The following is an 8251-nucleotide window of genomic DNA, read 5'->3' on the forward strand; positions in this document are numbered from 1 at the left end:
AACAATGTTAACATTGTATTAAACTGAAATAACCTTAATCACTTAAATTATCCATGAAGGTCAAGGTCAGGTCAACCCAACCTGATAGACAAGTAGATCTTTCAAGATACTCATATATATACAAAAAAATGTATCCAATTACATATATAGAATATACAGTATAAGAGAGCATTTCATTGATTAAGTAACAGTACATTTTACATGCAGTCATTGAACCATGAAAATGGGGTCAGGTGCAATGTACATGTATATAATGGCAAACTGAAACATCATAACATATTAATTAGCTACTAGCATCTGAATACAAGACAAGAAACATCCAGCTCTTTTAGCTTTTAAAATGTAAAGCTCTATAAAATAGCTTACATCATCACCCCAAGACTGTAATACAAATTTCTTGTATACAACCAACTTTCATGACTTTTGTGTAAGGCGAGACAAAATAAAATGATACTTTGAAGTACATGTATTGTTTAATATGTTTGACTACTATTATAAAATGCCAGTTTCAGAATGAACAGTAATTTAGAAGATTATTAAAATACATGTAGATACATTCAGACTATTATAACTATACAGCAAGCTGTCATTTGACTCTAACCAACAACCATGCCAGGGCTGTAAAGCTTGTCTAGGTTGGTAAAAACTTCCATCATCATAAAATTGAGAAAGGAAATGGTGAATATGTCAAAGCGACAACCACCCGACCATAGAGCAAACAACAGCCGAAGGCAACCAATGGGTCTTCAATGTAGCGAGAATTCCCGCACCCGTAGGTGTCCTTCAGCTGGCCCCTAAAATATGCATAATAGTACAGTGATAATGGACGTCATACTAAACTCCGAATTATACACAAGAAACTAAAATTTAAAATCATACAAGACTAATAAAGGCCAGAGGCTCCTGACTTGGGACAGGCGCAAAATTGCGGCGGGGTTAAACATGTTTATGAGATCTCAACCCTCCCCCTATACCTCTAGCCAATGTAGAAAAGTAAAACAATAACAATACGCACATTAAAATTCAGTTCAAGAGAAGTCCGAGTCTGATGTCAAAAGATGTAACAAAAGAAAATAAATAAAATGACAATAATACATAAATAACAACAGACTACTAGCAGTTAACTGACATGCCAGCTCCAGACCTCAATTAAACTGATTGAAAGATTATGTCTTCATCATATGAATATCAGGTACAATCCCTCCCGTTAGGGGTTTAGTATCATACTATCATAAAATATATGAGAAGAACATAACCCGTGTCATGCCAACAACTGTTTTTTTAGAAATAAATGTGTTTAGTTCCGATGCAAAGACCCTATCAGTGAATCAATGTTAAAGCCAAAATATGCAATCTTTAATGACCTGACAACAGTATCGTAACTATATCCCCTTTTAATAAGTCTATTTAAAGGTTTTGTTAGTTTCTGAGGAGAATACTGACATTTTTGTGCTTTATAAAGAATATTTCCATAAAATTTTGGATGTGAAATACCTGAACGTATAAGATGTCTGCATGTTGAGTTATATTTACGAATTATTTCCTTATACCGGTGATAAAATTTAGTAAATGTTTTGACCAGTTTGTGATATCGAAAACCCTGGTGTAATAATTTTTCAGTAATACATAAATTTCTCTCGCTAAAATCTAATACATTGTTACATACACGAGCGAATCGTACAAGTTGAGATATATAAACACCATAAGATGGTGACAAGGGAACGTCACCATCTAAAAATGGATAATTAACAATAGGAAATGAAAAATCATCTCTTTTATCATAAATTTTTGTATTAAGCTTCCTGTTTATGATATAGATATCAAGATCGAGGAAAGGGCAGTGGTCATTGTTATCATTAGCTTTATTTAAAGTAAGTTCTACAGGATAAATTTCTTTAGTATACATACTGAAGTCGTCATTATTTAGAGCCAATATATCATCCAAATATCTAAAAGTGTTGTTAAATTTTTGTATCAAATGTTGTTTTGATGGGTCTTTGCTAATTTTAGTCATAAATTGTAACTCATAACAATACAAAAACAGGTCCGCAATAAGTGGTGCACAGTAAGTCCCCATTGGAATTCCAATAACTTGACGATATACGGAATCTCCAAAGCGAACAAAAATGTTATCAAGTAAAAATTCAAGTGCATAAATAGTATCAAAGCATGTCCAATTGACATAGTTCTTTTGTTTATTGCTACTAAAAAATGATCTAAAAGAGTTTGAACATATGTACTCGCATTCCGACTTTTTAAATGCCCAGTTAATTAGGGATGTGAATTTTTTCTTAATAAGAATATGAGGCAAAGTGGTATATAGGGTAGAAAAATCAAAACTTTGAACAGATTCAAAATCACCAATATATGCCTGCAATTTATCAAGTACTTCCAACGAGTTTTTGACACTCCAAAAGTAATTAATTCCACTATTTTCAAAGGCCTTATTTGAACAATTTATTATCAGGTTTTTTATTGTACCAAGTGTACTAGTAAGTAAAACAGACAATTTAGTAGTTGAACAATGGCTGGAAGATGAAATAAATCTATATTTGTAAGGTTTTTTGTGCAGCTTCGGAAGCCAGTACATAGTTGGGACTTTCATTGTGTTTGGTTCTGCTTGTAAAGAAGTAGCTAAAAGTTTATGTTTGTTACAGATGTCGTTTTCTGAAAATGAAGTCAGTTGGAATGTTGGTGAATTCGTGATTTCCTTTTGCAGAACCTCTATATAAAATTTACGTCAAACAATAATGATATTATTAGCAGCTTTATCAGCCGGGACAAAAACAAATTCCTTGGCTAGTTCTGTTAGTTTATTTTTGATACGCGAAATAGGGTTTTTATAGTTTTTGTTGAGGGTAAAATGTTCTTTAAAATGTTGTATTCGAATATCAACTATCTTCATTACTGAATTAAAAAAAGAGTCCAAAGATTTTTTGTCAGCTTTTTCCCGTTTTACCCATTTCAAACAGTAGGCGCGGAGTGAGTCGTTGATGATATTACGACACTCATTCCAGTTAACAGTTGACGGGGGACGATATGTAGGTCCTTTACTGAGGAATGATTTTAACTCTCGGTCGCGAACGATGTTAAGGTCTCCTGTTATAACATGGGAAATTGGTCCATAGGTGTATTCTGAATTACTGCAATTACACGACATAGGTGTATTTTCAGTGATATTTACATCTTTACACAATTGGCTATAATTAAACACATATTTTCGGGTAGATTTCTTGTAAATATAACAAATGAGAGGGAGTTCAGTATTATCAAAATATCCAGGAATTTGGTCTTTAACAGAATGGTCGTTAAAAATACCGGCAATATTTACAAAATCAAAACCTTTATTGACATACTTTATTTTAATAAAATGTTTTTATGATCTTCAGGGCGATCAATTTTTGGAAACAGTTTAGAATAACAATATGCCATTATAATTTGGACAATTTCATACTTAGGACTGTAATATGAAATTGTGTTGCAATCCTCTAAAATTTTATTTAATTTATTTATAGGTAAAGAACAAAGCTTGGTTAACAGATAATGTCTGCCGTTGTTTTTTGAAATGGAAATTAGGTCCGAAATATTTGTATGGTTGGTCCGAAATTTTCTTTGATTGCGATTTTTCTGCGTCCATGAGAACGATTTTTACGAACAGTTTTAGAAACTATCATGCATATATATGACACTAACCAATAGTGATGGACCGTGACATACCCTCATGGAAAGTAAAGGAGGTTTAACACTCCCTGGTGGTACATGTAGCCAACAATAGCAATGGCAGCATAGAAACTCTTATTATATCCAAATTCTTATTTCAAATGAATAATTATCCAAGGTGAATCAGATGATGTATGATCATGATGCTGCACTTTTAGTATTGACAATGATTGATATTCACTAAAGCTAGAAATTTCCATTATTCCAATTTTCTATTTTTAATGATATACCTATCCAAGATAATCATGGAATTAAGATATGATGCACTACTAATATTCCTAGAAAACTTTAAATTCTCTTTATTTCAATTGTTAATATTACTTATTTCAAATATATATATATATACATCAAAGGTATGCTCTGTCACCAAGTAATGTAGTACATTGTATTTCCTACATTTTTTCTATGAATTGTAAGTTTGCTATTTGTTCATTTCACAATTTTCTTTTTGTCCAATCAGATCATCCCATCAACTGTACATCATGACATAATGCTGTTAGCTCTATCAACGTTATTTCCAAACCAATAAGTAACACAAAATTATGAATGAATCCACCATTTCACAATTTATAGCTACAGGTACAAATGAGGTACCATATGAGAGTAACTTAGTGACACTATATATTTCCTATATATACATTGATATACATGATATATGCCGCTTCAGAATCTGGCTGGGAATCATGCTCAAACCAATGTGATATCTTATCTACAAAAAAAATATACATTAAGAATAAAGTATTTATTATATATAAACTTGTATTTATCTACAAGAAAAACTAGCAATCATAATTTGCTTGACAACAAAGTTTAATGATGTAAAGAAATGAATAAAACCCTTTTTTGAGGTTCTATTTCTAAAACAAAATGTTCTCTCATTCTATATCAATGTTTTCTTAGGTGTATACTTCATTGAAGGGTTACTGTCTAATAGAGGCTATAGCACTATACTTGTTTTGATCAATTTATAATACTTTTTTTATATTAAAATAGAAATTTGTTAACTTGAATATTACTACCAACGTGACATGGTGACAAAGCAAATAGTATTTATAAGATTCTTCTTCTTCTTTATAATCCATCAACATACTGATGATAACGTGTCGGGCACTTATTTAACTAATTTTTATTTAGTCATGACAGTCATGACAGTGAATAATATACAAAAGATAAAAATAAAAATTTCAACATAATTTCTTTTTCTTCTGTTATAACCATATATTTAAGTTCTACAAAATTTAGAGCATAACAAATCATTTATAACAAAATAATGAATCATACCCAGTAAAATCTTAAATTTCTTACCACAAAAGATGAAAAGTGTTAAAAATTGTTGTTAAGGAGCAATGCCGTCTCATCATTTGGAATCAGGCATGTCAGGGCACAATATCAATATACTCTTGTTTTGCCCCGGGCAATTTTGAGGTTATTGCATATATACAAACCCAAGCCTTGAACATGTTGAAGGTATTCATAACACATATGTGACAAATTATAATTATTGTACATCACCCACCAGTGGCTAGATAAATAGGTATATCATCGTCGTAACTAGTCCGAGATTACTCTGACGTCCAAACGGCTGTTTTGCCAGACAAGCTTGTCTCTTGCCAGACAAGCTTGTCTCGGACTACATCGTAACATGTGAAGATTGGTTGGTTATTGGTTAAAAAAAAAAAGTGACAAATATTTCATGCAAATTTAGGACGTGACAGTTATCAATACATTAACATACAATATGTAGGATTACTCGATCAGGGGTTTTAGGTCTTGTAACTGTTGTAATAGGCCATCCCGCACAACCATACCATTGTGAATACCCCACATGTCAATGCATATTAGGCAATAAACAGGGGTGGATCCAGCCATTTTTAAAAGGGGGTTTAAACCATACTAGTTTATATGTAACTTTTTAAATCATGCATTGATCTTCCAAAAAACATGAAAAAAGGGGGGGGTTCCAATCACATGAACAATTTTTTAACAAGCCCAAATTCTTACTTTGCCTTTGAACAGGCTACTATCCAAGAGTGTGGAGTATTGGAACGTCGATTCATACCTGTATGCACAAATTTAACAAATGTGAACATTTTTCCTTCAAACTCTTGGGTGATGATCCATGATCAATGATTATTCTGATAGACATGTATTAAAATATTCATTTCTACTCACCAATTGCAATTTCCAGCTCAGCTTATATTGTACTATAGTTTCCTTCTACCATGTGCACGATTTTGTGTAAAATAAGTTAGCTATTAGAAGCGCTGACACTGCCGACACACATGCGACATGAATGCAACAAAAATAAAGAGGGTACAGTAACGTTAAATCGTTTACGGGCGAAGAATTATTTTCAAGTTTTAATTAAACTTGTCAGATTTGATTAATTATCGTCGAAAAATCCCTAATGGATAGTCATTCAAATTAAACCAGCTTTATTATGCTGTATGCATGTAATATATATGTAACCTGGTCTTTAAATGTACTTTAAGTACAGTATCTGACGTATAAACATTTTCTTGATTATTTATCCTATTTCAAATATAAATTTTAATGAATTTATAAGCCTTTTTCTGCTATAATGTTCAAACTTTATTTTTTTAACGAAGGCTTCTGGTATGTTTTTTTTTTACAAAAGGCTCTCGAATTATAGACACATTAAAAAATAAAGATGGAAAGTCAAATACGGAAGCCGATAAGGGCCATTCAAAATTTTTTTTTTTATGTCGTTATTACGACATAGCATATCGTAATTTCGACATAACATGTCGTTATTACGACATCGCTATGTCGTAATTTCGACATAACATGTCGTTATAACGACATCGCTATGTCGTAATTTCGACATATCATGTCGTAATAACGACATCACTATGTCGTTAAAACGACATAGCTATGTCGTAATAACGACATCGCTATATATAAAAGAATATGTATTATGATTGCCAAGAGACTAAATGACACAGAAATTAACAACTATGGGTCATCATCATGCCCCCAATAATGAGAAAAGCCCCCGATTAGTCAGCTATAAAAGAGGGAAGGAAAGATACCAAAAGGGAGAGTCCCCGAAATGCTGTGTGGCAGACAGTGTTATTAATTAATTATTAGCTCCCTTGGTAAAAATCCAAATTTCATATTTAATGTATTTCATTGTTAAATAATTTACATGAAGCTTAATAAGTATATATTTGTTAATTGCATAGGTTTTGCTATTTGAATTCATTGGTTGAAGATTTTTTATTTACATTGTAAAGTTTAATATTTGCATCGTCGCAAAATCTTTGGTTACCTTCTTTGGATACCTTCAGTGAGAAACTTATATATTTTTAAAATCCCGTCTAAGTTTTATGAGTTACCTGCCATGGAAGGGCTGTACAGCCAGACAAGTTTGAAATAAACAAATAAGACGTGGAAATATATGAGGACTGACATTGCATGGCAAGCATTCCATCTCCCTTATTATAAGCGCAAACTACATGGCTTCTTGTAATAAGGGTGAATTGAAGTATTGATAGCTCTATTCTACTTTCAAACGTTGGGCACGACATTCCTTTAACACGACGTTACACTTTAACATGCGGCGTCGAAGAGGGTTTTTTGACTTCGTTTAATTTTTGCAAGTTTTATTCGGTTTTTCATATGTTGGTTGATTCTGGTTCTGTTCGTTTTGTGATGTCAAAAATTGCCTCGAGTTGTGGAAATCGATTTAATAATGTTTACTCTTTAAGTTATTTCAACTAAAAATGCAGTACTGTCGCAAGTAATGTAGGAAGGAAAGATGGGACGGAAGTACATGCATACGGTTTTTCATATTTTTGTTTTATCATAGGATGTTTAACTTTCAAGGTGCATATCATCTGTCATTGTAAAATTTCTATATCTTAATTCAACCAATACAAATATATCTGACACTCTGCAAGTAAATAGAACATTTTTACCTTGGTAAAATTTGAATAGAATTGTATTTTCCCTGGCACATAAGTTGTCGAAATACACCCCTTCAATTACTTGAACCTTGGCTTGAGAATTATTTCCCAAGTCATCTATAGCGTTTAACTTCTGATATACATTCTAAAGTATAGTAATCTACTCCTGGATCGTCCGCGAAAACGGCAAATATAATCCCGGGTTTTTATTTATTCAATGAAACGGTTTTCTTTGCTGTTTGGGATTCGTCTTTCAATTACCTCCATTTCATGCACAAGTTTATATTGACGAAAAGTTCCGGCCTCGCTAGTACAGGAATTATTTTCATCACGACCGTTATAAGTTAACATGAATAGCAGGACAAATCGCGAGGTAAAACATTCCGTGAACTGGTATTAAGTCTTTAAATATTGGTGATTGCACCTTACTGAAGTGACGACTTTAAATGATCTATTTCGGAGTACTTCCGTAACATAACTTTCAATTCGCATTTTACATTTAGAGGACTGTCTTGATGTCTTTGCAAAAGTTGGACGAAGTTCATGTAATGGGATATTTTTCCCCATTACCCAATTCTTTTAAATAAATCGTTAAAAGCTAT

The sequence above is a fragment of the Mytilus edulis genome, unplaced genomic scaffold, assembly GCF_963676685.1.
Source record: "Mytilus edulis unplaced genomic scaffold, xbMytEdul2.2 SCAFFOLD_1020, whole genome shotgun sequence".
NCBI lineage: Eukaryota > Metazoa > Mollusca > Bivalvia > Mytilida > Mytilidae > Mytilus > Mytilus edulis.